The sequence below is a fragment of the Euprymna scolopes genome, chromosome 4, assembly GCF_053919585.1.
Source record: "Euprymna scolopes isolate OS-2025 chromosome 4, ASM5391958v1, whole genome shotgun sequence".
In the NCBI taxonomy this organism is placed as follows: domain Eukaryota; kingdom Metazoa; phylum Mollusca; class Cephalopoda; order Sepiida; family Sepiolidae; genus Euprymna; species Euprymna scolopes.
Window position 1 is genome coordinate 59,552,433 of NC_136485.1, and position 23,351 is coordinate 59,575,783.

Sequence of the window (23,351 nt, forward strand, 5' to 3'; positions counted from 1 at the left end):
TTCGAATTTTACCTATTCTCCTCAATTACAGGCTGTGAAAATTTTTTCCCGATTTTGGTCAAAAAATGCGTCTGTTTGGCAAAGATCCCTATAAAATGATGACAAATGAAGCAAACACTGTCCCTATGGTCATTTCTCAGTAATCTTGATCAGTTAGCTTTCATTTAAGCTTTAGAACAGCAGCAACTTTTCCTGATCTACATTAATGATCTTCCAAATCATATCCTTACATCATTTGTAGACATTTATGCTGACAACACTACCATTTATGGTACCACATCTAAGACAGTAAACGACCAAGTTCTCTCCAATTCTCTCTCCTCTGATCTTGAGCACGTAGTACAATGGGGAAAGGAGTGGCTGGTTACTTTTAATGCATCTAAAACCAAGCTTCTCTCTTTACATCATCAACATTCTAATCCACATTTGTCATCAATTAAAATGAATGGCTCTCGTCTTCAGGAGGCCTCAAGTTTTGACAAGCTTCTGGGCTTGACCATTACTCCTGATCTTAAATGGAACACGTATATCAAATCTGTTGCCAAGGCCACTGGAAAAATGGTGGGATCTTTCTATCGATCCGGTAGATATCTCACTGCTGATGCTATTCTCTATCTATATAAGAGCCAGGTACGTCCAAGGATGGAATACTGTTGCCACATCTGGGCAGGAGCTGCTAGAAATGACTTGTCCTGCCTTGATAGAGTTCAAAATAGACTTCGTAGCCTCGTAGGAGATGTCCTTTTCTCCTCCTTGCAACCTCTATCTCACAGAAGAGATGTTGCGAGTTTGTCTCTGATGTATCGTTATTTTCATGGAAAGTGTTCAACTGAGCTTCAATCTATGGTCCCCCCTCGCCAAACTTTCACAAGAAACACTCGTCTAGCTGTAAACACTATCAATAATTTCCCCCACTCTTTATCTGTGCCTAAACCTAAACGTAGATTCCATGAACAAAGCTTCTTTCTTAGAACTGCACGCCTGTGGAATTGTCTTCCGTTTTCCTGCTTTCCGGCTGACTACAATATGGTTGTGTTCAAGTCTAAAGTAAATAAGTTCTTGATGAGCCGTTCCATATAAGTTATCAAATTTACCAAATTTTCATTACTAATGATTACTATATTGACCAATTTCTACTGTACACTCTTTAACCCTTATCCTTGAGTGGCCTCTGGGCCTTGATAATGTCGTGATGCCTTTGTAAAAAAAAAAAAAAAAAAAAAAAAAACGGCTAGCGGTTCCCAAAATATTGCACGTTTTGTTTGACCGGGTGAAAAGTGAAGCCGAAAATAATTTTTTCTGTAAAAAAAAAAACCCTGCCTTCAATTTTCGAAAAATCAAAAATCCCTTCTATACAACTTGTCACTAATATCAATGTGAACAACTTGTATATCAGGAATTTTTGATTTTGGCCAAATTGAAGACGTACATTTTTTTTTACAGTAATATTTTTTTTCTCCAAATTTGTCCCCCAGCAGTATTTTTCACAGTTGATACCAAATTATGTGCTAACAAAGTGGTCATATCACTTCTGATAGGTTTCCACAACTATTCTCTCCAACAGGGTTGAAAACTAAGCGACTCACCCTTCATTTTTGCTTTGAGGGTTTCCCTTGTGAATGATTTATATGTCATGGTAGGCAGTATAGGTTGGATGTATAGAAGTAACATTTCACAGCTCCATCATATTGTTTGAAGTCAAGGAATACCCTCATGAATTATTCAAGTGTTATGGGTGAACTGAAAAGAAGGTTTTCACATGGAGCAGGTGTGAAAAATCCTCCCCTTAACATGAAGGAAGTTGTGTGAGATCTTCACTTGTATGTGTGTTGTATCAGTAGTGAGGAGAAACAGTTCTGACCTAAAAACATAGTCCTTTTAACTGTATGTAAATATGTAAATAGTCATGATGGCTATGTCATTCTGATTAATACTTTTTCTTTTTTCAGAATAATTCACATAGTAACAACTCTAGTAACAACTATGGTTTTTGAAAAAAAGAGAGGATGAAAGAAGGGATCTACAACAACAGGATACTCCAATTTGATGAAGGAGGAGAAAGTGAAATACCACGAAGATGCAGTACATAAACATTGTGAGAAGGCAGCAACAGCAAATCCACCATCTCCACCTCCAACAAAACTTCCATCAAATGCATCAGCACCCTTAAATGAGGAAAAACCAATGACTTCAACATCTGGAAAACGTGGCAGACCACCTTTAGAAGCAGCAGCGATGACACCAAGAACGCGATCACGCCGGAAGACTGAGCAACAACGAAAGCGACGCAAAACCGAAAGAGTGTCAACAGTTCGTCGCTTGCTGCAATTAGCAACTTGGCAGAAGAGGAAGGGGGCAAATACTGAACAGGAGGAGAGAGACTCTGATAGTTCTGCAAGTGAGGAAGAGTTGAATTCTAGTCCTCCTGCATCCGATGTTGATGACGAGCAGAATACAGAAGCACCACCGCAACCATCTGACGAAGCCCTACGTAAAAAGTATTACAGACATCGGACTGTGCTGCAGGGTCTTCTGCCAACCAACAGTATGGACAGTCTAAAGATGATGATCTATTTGGTCAACCTGTCCACCCTTCATGGCCCCTTGCAAATTGAACTGCAGAAGATTCAAATCAAGAGCGGAGACCTTAGTATCCGACAAGTCCGTTATCGTGTTGATAAACTTCTCAACAGACTTCCCAACATGAATGAGACTGAATCAAAAACTTTGCTGAGATATTGGTTTGGACTGTTGCTCGACAATGTTCTGGTAGAGCAGCTTCTTAATGATTACTCTGTTGTCATTCCACCAGAGTACATACCTCAGAGCATAACAATCTCAACCAAAGCTGCCTCCATCGCTAAGGAAATGGTCACAAGTCGACGAAATGTGTCTCAGGAGATTAAGAACATTGGCACCATGTACGTTGTCAGGGTGGCCAAGGAGTGTGGGCTCACCAGAGACAACCATAAGGATATCGACCATCTGGCCTCGGCAACATCATGTACCTGGCGCTTTGCACGGAAAGTTTTGTATGCTATTGCTGAAAACGACGAAAAATCATTGTATCAGCGCCAGATGAAGAACAATTCTGGTTAAGAAAGATGGCCTAACACTTATGATTGATAGGTTTTGAGTAATTTTCTTAAATAGTTTCGCAATCTGCAGGATACGGTCCTTGGGACAAAAAAACGGGAAGTGCGATTCCGGCCGTCATGAAAGAATTGCTTGAAAACATGGTTTCCCATCAAAATTTTGTATTCGTTTTTGTTTTATTGGATTCCTCGTGAAATTTTGGTTTAGAAAAATGGTATAACACTTATACATTATCTGTTTTGAAAATTGACCTAAAATGGCAATTGTGTCCCAAAACTATGCTTGGAGTCTTGAAACGTGTCACAGATTATCTACCCATTAACAATTCTTTCTTTTTTTTTTTTTTTTTTTATTCACCTTCACCCCAAAACAAGGCATATTGCTACTTGGACGTAAGCAGCTACTAATTTGGACCATGCCTATAAAAGATTAAGATGTTGGTTTATGCTGCATTTGAACTTCTGCATATCAGTACAATTTGGGAAGCAGGCAGCAGGAAGAGAATTCCAAAGTCTAGCTATTCTAGGGAAGAAGCTATAACTTTCTAATATTTAGGGACCTCAACAGTGAAGAGGTGTGATTTTGTTGCCAAAAGGGTTTGCCATGGATATGTACGTCGAGGGGGACACAAGTGCAATGAGTTCATCAGAGCACATTCCATTAAAGCTCTATTTTTCCTGTCAGGACTTATACAGATAAGCTACCCATCAGAAACTCTTCTAAAATTAAACATGACTTTCAATTCAATTTTATTTAAAATAGTCTGTCTGGGAGTGATGGTGACTAAATGTTTAACAACACGAACTGAAAACCTGGGTGTGCCAAGTTCGAATTCAGATCGTTTCACAGAAATACTTTCATTAAACTCAACTTTAACCCCGTGTCTAACCTCCTTCTGAATAGGGCGTAAATAAAAACTATTTAAAATATCCTGAATCTTATGATCCTGGCAATTAGTGACAAGTGGCCAAACAGTGTGACTCGAAATCGAATTTTTTTTTTTTTAAACAGAGAGAGAGAGAGAGAGAGAGAGAGATCACAAAACAAACAATTGAGTATTATCTCTACAATAACTTTTTATAGTAACAAATTACCAAACAGGATGCAAAATAAATTTTTTTCAATCCCAAAAACTGAAAGTAAAATAAAATACCATTCTCTTGATGTAATTTTCCCGCTAACAATTACCGCCGTCTGGTTTTGAAAATCAAAGTATGATGTAAACAAACTTTGTTCCATTTGAAAAAGTCAACGTTATGTTGTAAATATTGGCATGTTCTCAGAACATACAGATAACTATATATACTCAACAATGTAATTTCGGAAAAGTTCATACCAACTTTCTGCATCAAAAATTAGTTTCAATAAAAACAAAAACAAAAATTTCTATTGTTATTTCTACATGTTTTATTTATACTTTAAAAGCTAAATGGCTGAATATAGTCAAAGGCGACCCAAAGGTTCCCTTTTAATTAACTGCTATACCAAGGTGTAGGGAAGGACGCCACTCTGTTTCCAGGATTGCTCAACGAGTCCTTGATCTTTCCCTTATAATGCTGAGTGCTTAATAAGGGGCATAACGTACCCTTTTTAAGTCTTTAGTATGATTCGACCAAGAATTGAACACTTTTAAGAATGTTCAATAATGGAGCAGAAGACAGAGGTTCAATCCTCAATCGAGTCATACAAAGACTAAAAAAAAAATGATACTTGATATCCCCTTGCTAAGCACTCAGAATTATAAGGTAGAATCACGGGCAAGTGAAGTAACCCTGAGAATGAAATAGTGCCCTCCTCTACACCTAGGTATAGCAGCTAAGGAAAGGAACCTTTGGGTTGCTCTCAACTATAGTTAGCCACTAAGCTTTTTTTTTTATACTTAGCGAGATCTGTGTCTGAGCATTGTACAGAGAAATTAAGGAATTGAAGAAACTTCAGCGCCCCCCCCTCCCCCTGAGCCTCATATTACTATGTTTCATCTTATTTTACTTTCTATAATTTTATATTTTTAAAGTTATAAATCAAAAAATTAAAATGTTTTCTTTGCTGTTTACAGACATCTGGCACCAACACACACACTTCATAATATTATTATAAACCCCAACAGGAACTTAAAAAAGATATTTATTAAAAAGTATTTTTTAAAAAACATCTCTTTTTTTTTTCATTTTTCTTAAACTTTTTCTTCTAGGGGATGGGACATCCAACCAGATGTCTGACATTTACCCCTATTTTAGTGAGCCCAACCAAGAGATCTTTTCAGGATTCTAGCCGTCCCTTTCAGTGCAATCGTTTGTATTTCACTTGCACTTGGTTCACCGGATATGCTTGCTATGTACTTTTTAAAGTTCTTTTTCATAAGCCCAGTTGCTCCTATGATGACTGGTATAATTGAAACGTCTTTTTCTGTCTAGTTTATGATATGGCATATAAGATTTCAATAAGTAACCGCTTAAAAAAAAAAGATTCATCATTCAGGAACATGATCCCTCATTTTGTGACCAATTCTATAACAGGCACGAGCATAATCAAATGGTTACAAAATCCTACAGGACCTTTGTAAAACAAGTGAGGTGTGTTGATAGATAAATCAGAGTTTTTTTTCGGGTATCAGAATCGGAAAAATGCGTACATTTTTCTTATGCCAAAAAACAACTCTTAATTGTTGATTTTCTGGTTTTATTTTGTTTAAAACTTAATTTTCTATTGCTGGTACTAAAAAAAAATGATGGATATTTATTGATTTTAAACTACCTATACAATTAAAATCTACAGATCATGCCAAAAGTGTATGTTTACATTTGCGAAAATATATGTATATAATACACAGGCTTTTACAGTGATCTGAAATGAAAATATTAATTAAAAATCACCAAATCTACAACTACATATTAAGAGATTTTAAAGGAATCGGAATTGGCAATTGTATTGGAATTGGGAAAAATATTAGAATCGTCCTCTCACTAATATATAGGAATACTAACGTCTGATTTTATGTTGTTAATCAATGACAAAAATATAATGTTTTATGTAAGACCAGTGTGGAGTGTCCAGCCTTGTCCAGTCATGAAATATGCTTAATACGTTCAATTCATACAGATTCTGTATTTATTATTACAGAGCCAATTCTTTATTGAATATTATATTCTTCCTAATATATAGTACTGGTTTCAAAAGTTAAAAAAAAAAAAAAAAAAATTACCATCAGCTAGAATCGGAAACAAAACATTTGGCACTCCTGCTGCGTTCCCTAATGTTTGAATTATCGACAGATAGAGAAGAAAGATTTAGAATTAAACCACTTTAAGCTATGAATGAATTTGCACATGCGCAAAAGTAATAAAAATCTGTCAACAAATTGAAATGAACATTTTGCATTTCAACTTGCCCACATATTTCGGTACACTTTACTCACCTACCCAAAGATTCTACTCATTATAAACCATCCTTGGTGTATAACTATTTCCGGTTAATTTCAGTGTTCTGTGACGAGTAGTTTAAAAGTTTATCGGTTAAATATTTTCACACGTACACATGATGATTGATGATTGCAACGTCTTGTCAGACGAGTGCCACTCCCTTAGACACTTAAAGTCAATGAGCCTAAAAATTACTTTTCTTTTTAGTCCTACCGGTGAATTCACACGCTCAAGCAGGCATGACACTGAAGACGATCATTGAAATCAATTATTACATGCTTCCAGCATTTCAAGCCTCCATGTGTCACAACTTTTCCATCACCACAGGACCATTTTTATAGACAAATGCCTGAGGAAGTATCTATACACAGATGATGTTACAGAGTCTTAGCGTTGTATGATAGCAAAGTCTCTCTCTCTCGGTTCAAAATGTTGACATCCAGCAACAAGCAAGAGCAAGATAGCCAGCAACAAGTTAAACTGCAGACCAGCTTAATGTGGGTACTGGTCTTCTGCTTTATGGTATTTTAAATCAGAGATTTGCTTCTCCTAGAAAGGTTGCCTTCACCAAGGCTTACGGGAGCCCTCTCCACCCCAACACACTTATACATACACACAAACACACACGGTGCTAGTTGGTCATTAACCCCCCAAAAAGAGTTTTTTATTCGCCCTTTGGAAGGTCTTGTTTTTAATCTTTCAGGGAGACTAGCCACCCTCCTCACCAAACAAGTCTGGTGGGGGAACCAGTTTAGTCGCCGGTGACCCAACCATGAGGCAGTTAATACTGGGTTACATGTTACCAGTAGCATATGACATCACCTGACATGATATGACACGCACACATACATACATACATACATCTAATGTTTTATTTATATACATAAATATTCTCTTAGGCTTGATAAAAAATAACAATTCTGTTAAAATTTAAGAACATGTCAAATTGCTCTAAGTTAAAAGTAATTTTAGTTTTGTCTTATTTAAAAGACAAAAATAGGAACAAAAAGAACAAATGAAGTGCAGCAAAGACAATTTTGGACAGATAAAAGGGCATCCATGAGATACAAGATTAGGAACACATACAATGGAGAGATCCTTGCGAAGAAAGAAAGCAAGACCATGCAAATGTGAGCACGAGTCTAAGTGGAGAAAAAGCAAATAACCATCGACATGTAGATGGTTACTATCAAGATTAGTTTCTTTTTTTTTTTTTTTTTTTTTTTTTTTACATGGATTTTTACATGGAGGTCACTACTTATCAAGGCCCGGAGGCCACTCAGGGATAAGGGTTATCATGTGGACAGTAATCAATGAGATAGTATTGTAGTAATCATTAGTATTGGAGATTTGATAGAGTGTCTTACTTAAGAGGGCGGTTTGTCAGGAGTTTGTTTATGTTGGATTTGAAGACATCCAAGTTGTAGTCAGGTAGGAAACAGGCAAACGGAAGAGAGTTCCACAGTCGTGCACTTCTGAGAAAGAAGCTCTGCTCATGAAATCTATATTTGGATTTAGGCACAGATAAAGAGTGGGGAAAATTATTGACAGTAATTTCAGCCAGACGGGTGTTTCTTGTGAAAGATTGGCGAGGGGGGGGCGAGAGATTGGAGCTCAGACGAGCACTTGCCATGGAAATAATGATAAAACAAAGACAGGCTCACAACATCTCTTCTGTGGGAGAGAGGCTGCAGGGAAGAGAAAAGGGCATCCCCCACTAAGCTACGAAGTCTATTTTGTACTCTGTCAAGGCAGGATAGGCTGCTTTTAGCAGCTCCTGCCCAGATGTGGCAGCAGTACTCCATCCTTGGACGTACTTGGGTTTTATACAGATAGAGAATTGCATCAGTAGTGAGATATCTTCTGGGGCGGTAGAAGGATCCCACCATTTTCCCCGCGTCCTTGGCAAAAGACCTGATGTACATGTTCCATTTCAGATCAGGAGTAAAGGTCAAGCCAAGAAGCTTGTAAAAACATGGAGCCTCCCCAAGATGAGAGTCATCCATTTCAATTGATGCCAGATGGGGATCAAAGCGTTGATGATGTAAAGATAGAAGCTTGGTTTTGGATGCATTAAAAGTAACCAGCTACCTCTTCCCCCACTGTACCACGCGCTCAAGATCAGAAGAGAGAGAATTAGAGAGAACTTTGTCATTTACGGCTTTTGATGTGTTGCCATAGATGGTCATGTCATCAGCATAGATGTCAACGAATGATTTAAGTATGTGTTTTGGGAGATCATTGATGTAGATCAGGAACAGAGTTGGGCCCAGGGACTCCAGCATTAATACTGTGGGCCTCTGATTTCTGCCAAGCAACCACTACTCTTATGAACCTATCGGAGAGAAATGATTTAATGATTGAGAAAACATTACCAGTGATACCGTAGCTGGAAATCTTGTGAAGTAGACCCTTATGCCATACCTTATCGAAGGCCTTCGATATATCAAGAGCAATTGCCCTGGAAAGGAAGCCTTTGTCAAGAGATTCACTAATCCTATGAGATATAATCGTTAGCACATCTGCTGTAGATCTTGCAGAGCAGAAACCATATTGCATGTCACTAAGAAGGTTGTTTCTGCTGAGGTGGTTGACTACTTCTTTATTTAATATGGATTCCAACAACTTACTCATGACACACGGGAGACTTATTGGTCTGTACTGAGAGAGAGATCACTTTTCACCTGAATTCTTAAATACAGGGCATATTGATGAGATTTTCCAGGGTGTTGGAAAGCACTTCTCCTTAAGGCAATGTTTCATAAGGAGTAAAAAATCTTTCGATTTCCTTTATTATTTAAAAAAAAAAAGAAGGAAAATCAAATATTGATCTTACTATGAAAATTCAAGAAAACAAATGAAAAAATTAATTTTTTCTAACAACGTGAACCCATACGTACCATATCTAATTAAGTAAACAGTATGTAAGAGGGAAAAATCAGCCGGGGTGTTTGAAGGTGTGTGTTGAGCAAAAAAAAAAAAAAGTGGTAGTAGGCAGGCTCGAACCCGTACTGAAAAGGAGGAAAAGAAGGCAAAAAAAAGTGACGTCTTTGTCGTTGACTCCATTGCCAAGCCGTAAGTGGCAAAGGTTTCAATTAAGGCTAGTCAATCAAAAAAAGGGGATCGCTTTCGAAAATATCAGCGAAAAAAGCAACCTCTCCTTATAGAAAAGTGCGCAGTTGAGGGTGAAGAAATTAATGTTTTTAGCCAATCTTTCGATATTTGTTGTCTGAAGCTTCAAAACGATACTGATTTCATTAAAATCTGTCACCTCTGTCAAAAGTTTTAGGCAGACATACATATATACATACATACATGCATACATTTATACAGACAGGCGAGATTTTTATTATAGATTAGCTGTATTAATTTGGCTTTGCTTGGAAATCCTTATTTTCACTTTTTAACTATGCATACTATGAACAAAATCTTCAATTTTAAAATTAAAAATGTTCTGCATGAAAAATTAATTTTACCAGTCACAGGACGGGTATTCTTCTAGTTATCCTATAAAACCATTATATTTCATGTTTTCTTGACAAAAAATATGTGCAATATCAATTTGATAACAAAAAAAATTACAATCATTGTTTGACTGAACATGAGAAGCAACTTCCAACATGATTGCAAATGTTTGCATTTTTACTAGTGATGGGACGATTCCAATATGTTTTCCCTGATTCCGATACAATTACCAATTCTGATTCCGATTCTTTATAAATCTTTAACTATAAAAATGTTATTTTGTCCCGATTACCGTAAAAACACATCTTAAATGTACCTATATTTTCTCAAATGTAAAAACACACTTTTGAGGGGATGATCTAGAGATTTTAGTCTTACTTGAAGTTTAAATCAATAAATATTTATTATTTTATTATTACTGCAAGCAGTGGAAGATGTTTCTTAAACCAAAATCAAATAAAAAAGATAATTTAAGAATCGGTTTTGGCATCGGAAAATAAGCTCAAATTTTTTCGATTCCGATTAATCGTCCCAACACTAATATTTACTAACAATTTTTATGGCGAACAATTTTTTGTAGGGAAATAAATAAATTGAAACTTCAAGTAAATTACGTTTTTATTTCCAGATTACAAATACAACTTATAATCACCAATTAATATTACTTAAAATGCGTACAATCACCAATTAATATTACTTAAAATGCATACAATCACCAATTAATATTACTTAAAATGCATACAATCACCAATTAATATTACTTAAAATGCGTGCAAGATAGATCAAATTTGAGACAAAGTTCTCCCGCAAAATAAAAATAAAGCTTCTATCATACTGCATCCATGTAAAAAATATGCAGCCATATTGAAAAATAGCCTCTCATGGATAGCCAAAAAGTGATAGTAAAGTGTTTGTAACCGGATAGCCTTTTAAGGACATGACTAATTTCACAGAAATTTCACAGAAATGCCAAAGGACCGTTTCAAAGAAATTGCATGATTTCTAAGAAGAGGTGCATTAGAACAGATCATGGTACAGGTATAAGGGATTACATGTATTCAGCTGGAAAATAAAAATTTGAAAACTTATGACATGTACTACCACTAACCTTTAGTCCAAGGTCGTAAAAACATTATAATCACTAATCCTAAATCCACACAGATACCCATACTTGATTTCCAAAGATTAAGAAAATGGCAAAGATTTAACTAAAAATATAAATTGGTTGCGTGTCATTAAAATACTATCTGGTCAGAAAGTGAGTGTTCATTTTACCTTAAATTTATGTCAAACTGATTCCTCACTTAAAATTTCCAAATATTTTTTTAGTTATATATATTTTGGTAGTCGTGAATAAAAGGAGAGCTTAGCTTTGAAACACACCGGAAGTTGGCACCCGCGGCTCTAAATTCAGGTATCTAATACAATTTCTAAATATATTTTATGTTTATTTTTTCACCCTATTATAATAAAAATATATAAAAATATGTAAACTTTTTATCAATTATTTTTCTTTTAATTTTTTAATCGCATATATATATATATATATATATATATATATATATATATATATATATATATAACATATTAACTTAATTAAACATAGGTAAAACTGTAAAAAATGACACATTCATAGTTTTTTTTTTCGTACTTCTGCAAATAAATATATTTTTAAAATATCTAAATAGGTTGACAAAATATATAACATATTAACTAAAATAAATATAGTTATTTGAAAAGACATACGATTAAAAAATAAAAAAATTGATTAAAAAAGTTTGTGTATTTTACATATTTTTATTAGAAGGGCGTGAAAAAAATAAACATAAAATATAATTGAAAATTATATCAATACTTCGATTGAGAGATGCGGGTGGCAACTTCCAGTGTGTTTGAAAGTTAGGGCCTCCCTTTATTCACCAGTATCTATATTTTATATTGCAATATTTCAGGTTGTTGTAATCACCATCAAAAAAGTAGAATGCCATTTTTCTTCTTGAATAAACTAGTATACTGGTACAAGTTTTCCTCAAAATAAAAAAAAAATATTCTAATATAATACTTCAGCACCATATAACGAAGATGCAACAATCTTGAAAAAATGGCCTCTCATTGAGAAAAATGTGAACAAATAAACGATTTGGGTGCAATTTCACCCCCTATAATGCTCATAGGGGGAGCGACCAGAGTTATCCTGGAAAATCTGTCCAGGCAAAAATTTACTATCACCATGACTAATGTTTGTGCAAAATTTAAAAAAAAAAAAATCCAAGGTGTGATTATTTAGAAAAGTGTAAACAGACGAATAGGGGTGAATTACTAAGTCCAATCCCTGTTTGCCAGGAGATTAATAGCACCAAGCATTAATTTATTATAAACTATTTGAAAAATAGTTTATAATAAATTAGAAAAATAAATAATTGTTTGGTTCTTTGCTTTCTAATACAAAGGACACATCAAAAGTGATGTCTCGTACCTTTTTTTTTTATTCCTCCCAAATTGATCAGAAGGGATTGCAAACTGCATTGTTAAGATGACTGAACTTATGCATTCATGAGCTGAAAGTTTCTTCTCTCTATTGCAGATATTGACGGCGTAAGACTATAAGAAAGCAACCGCTGTCATGGATGTGCATCAGAAGCAGAGATGCGTTATTGAATTTCTAGCAAAAGTGCATTGAGAATGGTGATGACTATGTAGAGAAATAAATTCCGGAGTACAAAATGTTGCTAATTTTAATGGTGTCACTCCCATCTTTGTAGCTCTTCAATGTTTCAGTTTTTTAGTTAAAAAATAGGAGGCCTTACTTTTGGAGCAACGCTCGTATATATACAGTGATCAAAAGACTATGTTGCATATTCATTTAACTAACAAGGATTCGTTCTAAAGGTAATACAGGTGTGATAAATAAATAAAAAATTCTGTTTCTGAATTTTTGTGATGACGATTTATAAGTTCATTTAGATTATTTGGGCTTCTGTTCTCATCTTAAGTGTTATTCGCACCAAGTTTTCGGACGATATAATCTTCAACCTTCTTCAAGTGTATCTTGTCAACAGTGGCGTACCTATGTAAAATGGCGCCCATGGCAAAGTTTGAATGTGCGCCCCTTCTTAATAATTTATACCTTAGATATACCTAACTACTAATTTTAATTTTTATCAAGCAATTTTTGCGCCCATGTCAGAGTGGCGCCCATGGCACGGGCCATGCCTGCCATACCCTAGATACGCCACTGCTTGTCAAACTTCGAAATCTGCACGGAATTTTCGAACGGACCTCTTTATTTAATCAATAGGAGTAGCATGCTCTCGTTCCGTCAGCCATGAACATGTAGAAAGACCCTTGAGTCCAACAAGATACACCTGAAGAAGGTTGCAGGTTACATCAACCGAAACGTTTTGTAAAAAACACTCACGGATAGTATAAAAAACAAAAACAAAAAAAAAAACTTTTATATTTATTTATTTACACTAGTTGTATCTACCCAACAATAACAGGGCGTCTTTTTAACCCTTACTTTTATCCGGCTTTTGTTCTTTTTTTTTTTTTAATTTTATGATATCGTTTGGTCAGTGAATTATTAATTAAATCAAATTGTTATAAAACTAGGAATAATTTTGTTGATATTTTAATATCCATTTATTAAAAGGGTTGTATATAAAAAGCTCCCCAAACTATATGAAAATTTGCTACGAGCAAATTGTAGTATCTGTTTTGATATTGCGTGTCATCTTTTTTCTCTCGGTCACGGTCAGTGAAAGAGAAGGGAGGTAACAGTGGTCTAGTGGTTAACGACACGGACTGGCGACCTATGTGTCCCAAGTTCAAATCCAGTTCATTCCACAAAAATCACTTTCACTTAGGATGTTGGCAACCTTCCCCCCCCCCCCGTAATCCATGATGTCTTTCTTGAAAGAATTCTGACTAGAAAAATGAGGAAAATCAATATTAATAATAGAATCTTTGGATTCATATGACATAATGATGGTGGTGATGATGATGATGATGATGATGAGCGAAGGAAAAATCCTTCTAGACTGAGGCAATTTTTATTTTTGTTCCAATCCAGACTACCCCTTTTGGGAGGAGCTGGTTTTTCCCCAGATTAAAATTCGTTTTTTGTGTCTAACACTGCCCTCGTGGGGAGACAAGTAAACAGAAAAATGCTATTCGACAGTTTAAAGGATTCCAAATGCCTTTCAAATTTCGAAGTGTCATCATCATTATTTTTTTGTTTGTTTTTGTTTTGTTTTTTAACTATTAAAAAAGATCATAGTGAATGCATGGTGAATCAAACTCTCTAGTCAGTAGTATTGTATCTTTGATATGATTTTAAAAATTGTTTTAATTGCTTAAACAGTAAATCACGTAAAGACGAGAAATACGAATACACGCGACGTAAAAATAAATGTATTAGTATAAAGATTATTAAAAAAAAGAAAAAGTTTAAATTTACATTTCTTGAAAATTAAAAACTAAATTTATTTATATTTTAATTTACTGAATTTAATTAAAAAAGAGGTCCTTGTGCAGTTTACGATATTTAGCTTCTACGGCGATATGATGTGACACAAGCGTCGGAAAATGGGGTAGAAGAGCCAGCGATCTAGAGGAAGAGCACTCTGGCCTACAAAAATGCTTGGGCAGCCCCATTGGCATTCCCCAGTAAGGATGCCTCAGACGATTAGTAATAAATTAACACTTTCTCCATGGGAGAAGGTAAAACCTGGGAGGATGGACCTCCTAGAACTGCACAGGACCAAAACCATAAGTTAACAGAGAAGAAGTGAAGTAAGTACATTGAGAACATTGCCAAAACCGCTGCGAAGAAGGTGGGTTCTCTCTACCATGCTAGAAAGCTATTAACGCCTGAAACTATCCTATACCTCTATAAGGTCATCATTCGCCCATGTATGGAGTATTGTTGTCATATTTGGGCTGGTGCATCTGCCACTAGTCTCTCGCTCCTAGACAAGGTTCAAAGGAGAGTCGCCAATCTGATAGGTCCTCCTGAACTGTCAGCTAAACTTCAGCCTCTGTCACATCGACAAAATGTTGCATCCCTCTGCCTGTTCTACAAGTACTTTAACGGTGAATGCTCTGACAAACTGCAAGCACTTGTGCCCCCTCGACGTAAATACCCCCGACACACCCGACAAGCAGTTAAATTCCACCCCTTCACAGTAGAGATCCCTAGATGCAAGAGAGCCTTCCATTCCAGTAGTTTCTTGCCCAGAACGGCTAGACTTTGGAATTCCCTTCCGGGTCCCTGCTTCACCGACTGTACTGACATGCAGAAGTTCAAATGTAACGTGAACCGACATCTTGCTTCCCAACTTCCTACACAGTACCCCTGATGCTTATGTCCCTGATAGTAGCCCCCTACAACAAAGTTGCGATGTGCCTTGTTTGGGGTGAAAATGCAATAAAAAAATTTTTTTTTAAAAATAAATGCATATTTTTGGAGATTCTTCGGACTACTGTTCTCAGCTTGTCATTTTCACAACGTTTCGGTCGATGCAACCTCCGACCCTCTTCAACTGTACCTTGTCGAATGTTTCTAACGGAACGAGCGAATGCTACCTCCTTGAAGTAAATAAAAGGTTCCGTTCGAAATTCCGTCCAAATTTCTGAGTTCGATAGAAACATTCCCGAGTTCGACAAGATACACCTGAAGAACATCGGAGGTTACATCGACCGAAACGTTGTAAAAATGGCACTCAAAATGAGAACAGTAGTCCGATGAATCCAAATAATACGTCCCGAAATCCTTATCTCAGAAATTCAGAAACGTAACAAGTAATCTCAATAATGGTTCTGTTGGCTTTGGTGTCGAGGGAAAACCCCTAGCTGAGGTTTATGGATCGTGCTGAAATAATAGCGTTATTATTTAGAAAGCCATTCTTAACATGGGAGGGAGCTGTGTTAACTATTTTGTACTTTCACCTAACAATTTAGTAAATAAAAGATAATGTAAAATTTTAATTTAATTTGAAAATCCTACCTAAAAAATATACAGTCCGTAAACTGCACATGTACCAGAAAAAAAAAAATGCTATTAGCGTTAAGCTTTTTAACTGAAAAATGTTTTCATTTTTAAATCAACAACAAAACTTCAGATTCAACAATATCAAAACTACAAAACATATGAATGTATAATTTTAGGTAACAATACTTTGCACGATAAATTTAATTATTTTGTTTTAATACAAGTTTTTTAAAAATTGGCGATAATTAAAAAAAAAAATTATGACTAACAATAATTTAAAAAATGTTTTTAAACAATTTAAAAAAAAAATATTTGTACTTTTAGCTTTACTAAGTATGGATGTCCAAAAAGACAAAAATCAAAATATTGCTATTCAAGTTGATTATCAGCGTTTTTTTTTTTTTTTTTTCTTTTTTTGAGGTTTATTGTTTTTGTTTATAAATTTACTGAACAGTAAAACCAAAACATTGTGTACTGTTTTTGTTCGAATTCTTTCTCCTTCTTGAATTTAAGATGAAGCAATGAACCCGGAAGCAAGAAGAAATAAACTTATCCATCCATAAATTTTGATGGATCAATTGTTTTTGTTTGCTTTTATGTGAGGAATGATGGATAAATAAATTCGTAATTAATTTATGACTGAGTAAAAAACGCTATGCCAGAAAAACATGCTCGATCCAATTTTGGTGCTTATGCATTTATGTTACCGTGCTATTTTTAAATAGTATTTTCACGTTAAATTCAATTTTCACGATTTTTTTTTTTAATTATTAAATTGTTAGATAGAAGTACAAAAAAGTTACAAAACATCCTCCCTTCCCCATGTTAAGAATGACTTTCAAAATAATATTATTTCAGTACGCTAACATAAGTACCTCAATTTTTGTTATTGTTGATACAATTTAAAGAAAAAAAGTTTCGGATAATTATGACCGTTTTGTACATCCGTAGATAAAGACAACAGGATTTCGTTAAAACGATCAATTGTAACAAACAAAAAAAAGTTATGATTTTTGTCGTCCCTTATTTTTTCTTTCTTTCTTTTTCTAACAAAACTTAAAGTGGGGGGGGCGAAGGGAAGTGGTAAACTTAAAAATGTATTGTAGGGTTAAAAGAAAGTTATCGAGACAAGATAAGAACGAAATCGGGAAGAAAAAAAAAATTAAAACTGATTTTGTCACACTTACTCGGAGATTCGCTGTGTTGGGTGTCATGCCTGTTTTTATTGTGTGAATGAATGGAAGAAGAAGAAAAGGAAAGCAAGAGACACGCTGACGTCACGCCCCCCCCCCACGCATATACAAATACATATGCAAACATGTATATTGATTGGTGCATTTTATTATTCATATATATATATATATATATATATATATATATATATATATATATATATATATATATATATATATATATAGAGAGAGAGAGAGAGAGAGAGAGAGAGAGAGAGAGAGAGAAAGAGAGAGAGAGAGCACCGCGACAGACATACACACACACACACACACACACACACACACACACACACACACACACAAACACATATATATATATATATATATAGAGAGAGAGAGAGAGCGAGATAGATAGATAGATAGATAGACACATTTATATATACACATACACACACATATATATATAGTGTATATATATGTGTATATGTGTATATATAAATGTGTGTCTATCTGTATATATGTGTGTGTGTGTATATTATACACACACACACACACACATATATATATAGATAGATATACATATATATATACATATATACACATATATAAACACACAAACACACACACAAACACACACACAAACACACACACACACACACACACACGTATGGATTTACGAAAACTAAGGCATATTTTTACAATTAATCATTGTGGTTTTGTCGGAAAACGGCTTAACAAGCAGACGTTTCGGACAACAGGTGAAATAACGAAATAGGGGTCCCGTGTCTTAGTATTTGTTCTGATCTGTCCAGGGAGGCTATCCTCCCAAGCCTTGCCTCCTCTTTTGGCTCCCTCACCTGAGAAAACTTACAGGGTTGTTTATAACAACCACATTAATATTTTTTGCGATGATGGATGCGGGGAGTCCCATTATAAACTGACCTTGTGTCTAACTTTGTTGCAGTGGGAGCGGAGGGGGGTCAGGTAAATTATGTAAAAAACAAAATTGTTTTAAAATTAGTGTTTTAAAAATAATGTTAAGGTTCGCTTGTTGAGTTTCGTTGGAATATACCTTCGATTTAGCTTGTTTTTCCCTTCAATGTTTCAGAATAACAGGGAACCTAACGTTTCTCGGGGAATGGATATTTTCTTTGTAACATCTGCGTGTGTTTGTCCCACCGCCCCCCCCTCTCTCTCTCTCTCTCTCTCTCTCTCTCTCTCTCTCTCTGTCCCTGGTGACCCGAAGGAAATGAATATTACAGTCATTGTTACTTATTTATTTATTTTTTTTTATTTTAACAATAATCAGGTCGGGAACACGATTATGTAAAGCTTGCAAGGGTAATTTTTTAGAAACTTTTAGCTGAATTCACTCGCACTGAGAGAATTACCACGTTGCCTTGTATGATACTATTATAATATTAATAATAGACTTAGTCAGCGTTACCGGGTATTGCCCGAATGCCCGGGGCCATTACAAAAAATAAAAGTTAAATATTCTGTAACATCTTTATATTAACCCCCCCCTCTCTCTCTCTCTCGCTATATATATATATATATATATATATATATATATATATATATATATATATATATATATATATATATATATATATATCGTTGTCTCGCTATTTTTCCATCTTTCCCCTATTCACAACGCTCTCTCTGTCACACAGTCCATTACTTTCTCTTATTATCATTATTATTTACTCACTAGGACTAGTCACACAGGTCATCGTCAAAAATTTCTCTTTGAGAACAACTTGTGGTGTTCTCTGGAGTCTGAGTGACAACAAGTCTCCCCAGATTTCCAGTACGCTTCATCTTTCGATAATCTTTGCAGATGAAATTGCGTTATCACAACAGCCGCTTTTCATTGCTTTCTCATTGATCTTCACTGGAATTTGGGTGGCAATAAGCCTCCCGAAAGTCCCAGTCCTCTTTGCACTCATCCAGCAGAGGTCTGGCAAGTGCTTTCTCTTGTCGGTCTTTCTATCGTCCTCGACCCTCCTCGATTATTTGGTATGGCGTCAGTTTATGGTCACGGTCACACACACACACACACACACACACACACACACACACACACACACACACACACGAGGAAAAAGGGTTAGAGGAAAGCAGGGATACAGGTGGATTTATAATTCCATGTGATGCTCCTTTGTGCTTTTATTACTACTACTACTACTACTACTACTACTACTACTACTACTAATAATAATAATAATAATTATTATAATAATAATAATAATAATAATAATAATAATAATAATTCATTTACCGGAGCTATCTTATATTTATTGTTCCTGAACAACACAGAATAAAACAAAACACAATGACATTTTTTATTCCAGATAATTCCCTCCCTATGCGTTTCACAATGATATGAAGAGAAATAATGTCGATAATGAAAATAGTCCCCAAAAGATTTGAATCTAATACTGTAATTTACATTTATTGTCTCTAGACAACTCTAAACAGAATAAAACTTCTGTTTATCCCCATACCTTACTTACAAAATATAAGGTAATTTTAATGATATCATAATTTACTGAATTTGATCCATTTTCTAAGAGAGAGAGAGAGAGAGCGAGAGAGAGAGAGAGAGAGAGAGAGAGAGAGAGAGAGAGAGAGAGAGAGAGAGAGAGAGAGAGTGTTGAGAATTTTAATCGCCGGTGGTTATTGCTTTTTCATCTTTTTATTTCTTTCAGCAAAAATATTTTTACTATTTCCAATTCAAAACGTTTTCTTTTTGTACACAAACACTGTTAAGGAGTAGAAAGGAACCATAATAGTTGATATTTTGTCATTCAACTATTGATTTTAGTCCAACATTATTTGAGAGTGAGATTCGAAAGACTTCAAACTCACATTCGAACAAATCTGCTGCAAAGAAGGTGGGCTCCCACTACCGTGCTAGAAAGCTACTTACGCCTGAAAGTATCCTGTATCTCTACAAGGCCACCATTCGTCCATGTAAGGAGTACTATTGTCACATTTGGGCTGGTGCATCTGCCACTAGTCTCTCGCTCCTAGACAGGGTTCAAAAGAGAGTCACCAACCTGATAGGTTCTAAACTGTCATCTAAGCTTCAACCTCTGTCCCATTGACATAATGTTGCATCCCTCTGCCTGTTCTACAAGTATTTTAATGGTGAATGCTCTGGCGAACTACAAGCCCTTGTACCCCCTCGATGTAAATACCCCCGACAAACCTAACAAGCAACAAAATACCATCCCTACACAGTAGAGATCCTGAAATGTAAGAAAGCCTTCTACTCTAGTAGTTTCTTCTCAGTTCTGAGTTCCTGCTTTTCCAACTGTACTGACATGCAGAAGTTCAAGTGTAATGTGAACGGACATCTTGCTGCTCAACTCCCTACATAGTATTCCTGCAACTTATGTCCCCAATAGTAGCTCCCTACATCAAAGTTACACTGTGACGTCATTGTTTGACATGTTCGCTTTCATTATTCAAAAGTTTGGAAGTATTCATATTGGCAAGATAGAATGTCATTTCTGGAAAGAGATTAAAACTTCCAAGCGAAAGTCAAGCAGTATAGTTCATTTCTGCTTCCAATAGAGGAGGAGCTATAGCAGCGGCATTACACATGACAACAGCAGCAACAGAATCAGGGAGGTGATGGTTGCTCAGTGGTTAATGATGCGGGCTGACAATCTGGGTGTGTCAGGTTTGAACCTAGTTCGTTCCACAGAAACGCTGTCACTTAGTGATATTGACAACCTTCACGTGGTCCCTCTCATAAATACCCAACATCCTTCTAGAAAGAATTATGGATCTAATGTAACGCACATGCCTACATATACGCATCAGCAATCTATGATGCCAACACCTGTGTATATACAAACATTCTTATGTATGAACTCTTTTCTGACAAACAGAACATTCATCCGATCTTTCATTCAAACAAGTTGAGATCTGTAACGTCTGGTCATAGTAACATCTCTACAGGAACTGTTTATAAAAGGCACAAAACTTGGGCTTCTCTCTCTTTTGTTTTTTTTTTAATTTTCGTATTATTTTGTTCTAGCTAGGGGATGGGGCATCTTACCAGATACCAGATATTCACCCACTATCTCATACATTCCAACTAAGAGATCTTTTTTAAGATTCTAACTGTCCCTTTACGTGCAATTGTTTGCATCTTTCTTGCACTTGGTTCACCTGGTATATTTTCCAGGTAGTTTTGAAATTCTTTATCATGAGTTTGGTTGGTTCTATGATTACACGGTAGAACAATAAAATTATCATCCTAGAAAAGATGACAAGATTCCACTTCCATTTGATGAAAATCTGTTTTCTTTTTTTGCTGCATCTACTAGTTGGCCAGTTTATGTACAGATCCCAAGAGTGATAGGGACCTTCCATCATGTCTGAAAGTAACACAATATTCAACGAACGAGATCAAAGATGCACCACTGTCCAACTCATGCTCTCTACCAATCCAAGTTATGACAACAGAACCATTGCCAGCACCCTCAAAATGCCTTGCTGGATTGCCAGTACCCTCAAACTGCAAATCCAGACGTTAAACGCTTGAGGGCACAGCTCAATGCATCGGACAACCCTTTGAAGGTGATGGAGCAGAAGCCCAAGGCTGAGGACACCACCATGAAGACTTGGACCAAAGAGTCCATCTAAAAGGACCAAGCAATGATGAAACTCCCCAGCGGCCTATTCGGCAGATTGCCAGAGATTTAGGCGTCTCACACACAACTGTGAATGCATATATAAAAGAGGACTTGAAGTGTAGGTCCGACAAGCGTCAGAAAGGCCAGATCTTGACTGAGAAGACAAACAACCTCAGGCTAATCAAGTCTGACAGGTTACTCAACAAATTAAAGCATCCCAAGAAGCCAAACATGCTCTGGTTCTTTTCAGATGAAAAGAACTTCTGGCAGCACCAGGTGTACAACAGCTAGAACCATCGCTGGATTGCCATGGGTAGCAGGGACTTGCCCAGAATGATGAAAAAGTGTCCGGCTATGGTTATGGTCTTTGGTATAGTTTCAAGTGAGGGCCGCATCATACCATATCACATCTTTGAAGTCAGCTTGAAAGTCAACGCCACAGTGTACCTGGATATGCTGAAGAGTGTGGTAATGCCCTGGTGGCTGCTGGCAGACCCTGGGTGTGGCAGCAGGACTTGGTGCCGGCCCACGAATCCAAAGAGACCCCCAGACTTGACTTCAGAAGGAGTGCTATAACTTTATACCCTTCTCTCACTGGTCTCCCTACTCCTTTGACCTGAACCTGCTGGGCTACTTCGTTTAGTCATACATCGAAATCATCACTAACCTGACCTCCCACAACACCAAAGTCAGTCTGATCGCCGCCATCCACAGAGTATTTGCCGAGTTCCCATCAACATCTGTGGAAAAGGCATGCTCCCAGTTCCAGACCCATATCGAGGCGGTGATTGAGGCTGAAGGCAGCTACATTGAATAGATTTCAGCTCTACTACATCATCAAGTAACCTGAATTGATTTTATTTTAATAAAAGTTTTAAAATAAAGCTGTAATGTTTCAACTGGAAATGTTTGTAAAAAGTGCAAAACAGCCTTGGGCGGAAATGGAAAAAGACGAACACACATAAGGTTTTCTAATCGCCCATTCATCACTATGCAAGTCTGAACATGCCTGTGTTATCTCACCGAACCATATACTAATTATTATGCGAGTGATTCCATGTAAGTGCAAAAACAAAAAATAGATCTCAACTATTTAACTGCCACATTACCCTCGGCTTAGACCCAATACAAGAGATTTTTTATTAATAGTAGCAGTGCAAGAAGATAAATTTTAACTGGACATGCAAATTGCAAGAAGAAGGTAAATGAATGTTCAATTCGATCTAAAATAATTGTTCTTTGCTGAAAAAAAAACAAAAATTGTTTTTTTTTTGCTGAGAATAAAAATTGTTTGAAAAGAGAAAAATAGTAAGAAACAATTAACCAAGTAGCAAATATCACATTCAAAAGTCTTGAATTAAAAGCCATGATTAAGTCTTGGAGATGAAGTGTTTTCGGTGGTTAGCTGTTCTGCATACGTCTTGGACTCTAAAATTTTGCAGGCAAAGGAGCAAAGATGTTTCTCATGAACTTTATATGCAGGAATGCTAAAATATCCAATATTTTTTATGGAGTAATTCCAGTTTTTGATTGATTGCTAGCAGCACGTGGA

General features: G+C 36.0%; 1 protein-coding gene across 2 annotated transcripts in view; it reads right to left on the reverse strand.

The window, feature by feature from the left end:
• Positions 1–17,235, reverse strand: part of LOC145267615 (alpha-galactosidase MYORG-like) — a 122,196-nt gene extending 104,961 nt beyond the window's left edge. For both annotated transcript variants that reach the window (XM_080123316.1, XM_080123317.1), the window contains exon 1: positions 17,160–17,235. The gene's annotated coding sequence lies outside the window, so the exon portion shown is untranslated. The remainder of the gene's footprint in view (positions 1–17,159) is intronic.
• Between the last annotated feature and the right edge of the window lie 6,116 nt (positions 17,236–23,351).